The sequence below is a fragment of the Chrysochloris asiatica genome, unplaced genomic scaffold (genome assembly GCF_000296735.1).
Source record: "Chrysochloris asiatica unplaced genomic scaffold, ChrAsi1.0 scaffold00358, whole genome shotgun sequence".
NCBI classification, from domain to species: Eukaryota; Metazoa; Chordata; class Mammalia; order Afrosoricida; family Chrysochloridae; genus Chrysochloris; species Chrysochloris asiatica.
The window spans coordinates 1,781,200-1,784,196 of NW_006408876.1; the positions used below are offsets into that span (position 1 = coordinate 1,781,200).

Here is a 2,997-nt window from a genome sequence, read left to right on the forward strand (position 1 = left end):
CTAATACTATTCACAAGAATCCCAGGAATCCACCCCTCAGCCAGGCAATAAAATTCCACAATGCGGGGTCCAGAAGGTCCAAGAATATGTTCAAGCTCACCCATAACCTCAGGGCAAAGCAGATACTGGACCAGGGATCCCCACACTGGACCTAAGGGGTTTTTCTCATTGAATCATATTGCTTTTTCTTCTTTTTTTAAAAAAAAAAAAAACATTTTATTGTGAACTGAATGAAGGTTTATAGACAAGATCATCAGCTTTACAGTCAACAAATCACACACTTTGTTTCATCTCAATGATTGCAATCCCTGTCTTGCAACAACAGTTATCCTACTCCCTCCCTGTGGTTCCTGTTTATGTTCTACCCCACTCCCTGTCCCTTCTCAACTTTGTCCTTAGGAAAATGCTGCCCTTTTGATTTGGAGCGATTAACCATTCCATGCCAAGCATACATACCCTGCCAGTGTTTTTGTCCCCACCTATAAACCTATCTACTGCTGGGCTGAAAATTGTGTCACAATGGTGAGTTCTTTCCAGATCTGAAGAGTGAAGATCCAGAGTCTCAGGTTTCTTCTTAATAAAATGTGGCTCCTTCTTAATAATAATAATAATTTATAATAATAATAGCAATTAACAATCTTAAGCATCTGTTCTGTGCTCAACACTCTTGTAACATTTCACATGCCTTTACTCATGTGAACCTCCCAACACATCTATACAGTAGCTTCTGTCTTACCCATTCTACAGATTAATAAATTGAGGCACCAAGAAATTATGCCAATTGTAAATGTTAGAAAGAGGTAGGGTTGGTCTTTGAAACTAGGCAGGTTGAACTCTGAAGACACATACATACACTCTCGTGGTTTTTTAAACTTTTTATTGTGAATTAAGTGAACGTATACAGAGATCGGTTTTCCATTCAACAATTCATACACATTTTGTTGCATGACATTGATTGCAATCCCCACAATGTAACATTATGTACCCTACTTCCTCCCTGTGATTCCTGTTTCCGTTCCTCCTTTTTTATCTGACACTTCTGAACTTTGTCCTTGGGTAAATCCTGCCCTTTGTTTTCAATTGATTGATTATTATAAGATGCATGTACCTCCCTAGTGTGAGTGTTCCCCTTATAGCCTATTTGTATGGCTGAAAATTGAGCCAAGGGGATGAGTTCATTTCCAGACCTGAAGAGTGATTAAGAACCGAGGCCTTGGGGGTTCCACCAGTTTCTATCCTACCAGTAAACCAGGGTTGGTTTTTTTTTTTTTTTTTTTTTTTTTTATGATTTTTAGTTTCATTCCACATTTTCTCCCACTCTATCTAGGACCTTCAAATGTGATCCCTTTCAGAATGGTTGTTGGGCACCATCTAGTTTTTTTGGTCTCAGTGTCATAAATGAAGTCTGTTAGTCCATTGGACTCATTGTTTCCATGGGTCCTTGGTTTTCATTACTATCCTTTTCTACAGATAGGTGGAGACCAATATTTTTACCTTAGATAGCCACTCATGAGCTTTTAAGACCCTTTTCATTACTCATCGTTGTCTTTGTGAAGTATGTTATGCCAATTGGACTTGGTGTCCCCTGAGACTATGGTCCTGAGCTCCCAGACACAGAGATCAATTCCCTCAAGGTATTCAATAATATCTAAGAAGTTTTCATAATTTTGTCTCCTGTATGTTCTATCACATTCATGGATAGATTTGCAGAAAGGGTACATACCAATGTACAAATATCCTGTTAAACCTATGTGCATTTGTGGGTATACGCTCACTCTTTCTCCCATAGCTGTTCAGCCTGTGTGTCTATTCATACATTTATCCTTGTTTATTTTTTTTTGAGCTGAAGAAGGAATTTATTTGTATGTATAGAGAAACCTGGTGTGGTGCTGTGGGTTAAACGCGCCAGACTGCAAAGCCGTTTGAACTGCAAGGTCAGTGGCTCAGGCTGACCAGCAGCTCCTCGGAAACTCTATACAGGGTCACTATGGGTTGGAACCGACTTGACGGCACTTAACAACAACAAAAACAACATAGAGAAATCAGCCTCATACATTAGCCCAATTTTGTGGCCAGCTCTTTGGTTTTGCCTTTTCCAACTTGGTGATGCAAGCCACCAATTTGTGGTCCAGGACATTGCCTCCCCAGTCATGACGGATCTAGTCATATCTGTCATAACTGGTCCTGATGGTTTCCACCAGCTTAGCCAGAGCACCCTTGTCTTCCAAGTTCACCTGTGTGAAGGCCATGGTGGTGTACGTCTTCCTGTGGGTCAGTGGTCCCTGCTGGGCTTCTCCCTGATGATGCAGTAGGGAACCCCCATTTTAAATACAAGGACGGCAGGAAAACAACTGGCTCGATGGGGTCCACGTCATGTGAAATCACCATCAGCTGGGCCTTCTTGTTCTCCACCAGGGTGGTGATAGCATTGATCCTGGCTTACAGAACAGGGGTCCTGTTGGTAGAACCTTCTTTTCAGCTCGGGCCAGCACCTTCTGCTTCTTCTCCTGCCTGGTCTCTGGCTGGTACTTGTGGGTCAGCTTCAGCAGCTGAGTGGCTAACTGGTGGTCCAAGGCCTGGGTGAACTGCTTAGTGGCAGAAGGTAGCCAGATGTAGTTGGGCCATTTAACAAAACAGCTGAGGTCCCTTTGGGGCTGGATATCCTGTCCGATGCCAGAGTTCTTGGGCCTTTTTTTAAACAGGGAATTCACCAATTTCTTGGGCCTCCTGCTTCTGAAGGATAGCAGGCACCGGCTCCACCTCTTCCCCTTGGCCTTCTTTCCCTCCGACATCTTGGGTGATGGGTCAGAGCTACTCCTGTTGTTAAGTGCTGTTGAGTCACTTCCGACACACAACGACCCTGTATAGGGACTCCAAGGAGTGGTTGGTGGGTTTGAACTGCTGACCTTGTGATTAGCAATGCAATGCTTATCTTACAGTGCCACAACAGGACTACCCTTGTTGTTGTTGTTAGGTGCCATCAAGTCAGTACCAACT

The 2,997-nt window shown here is 43.1% G+C and overlaps 1 pseudogene; it reads right to left on the reverse strand.

The window, feature by feature from the left end:
- Positions 1-2,055: 2,055 nt before the first annotated feature.
- LOC102826351 lies at positions 2,056-2,792 on the reverse strand (annotated as a pseudogene).
- Between the last annotated feature and the right edge of the window lie 205 nt (positions 2,793-2,997).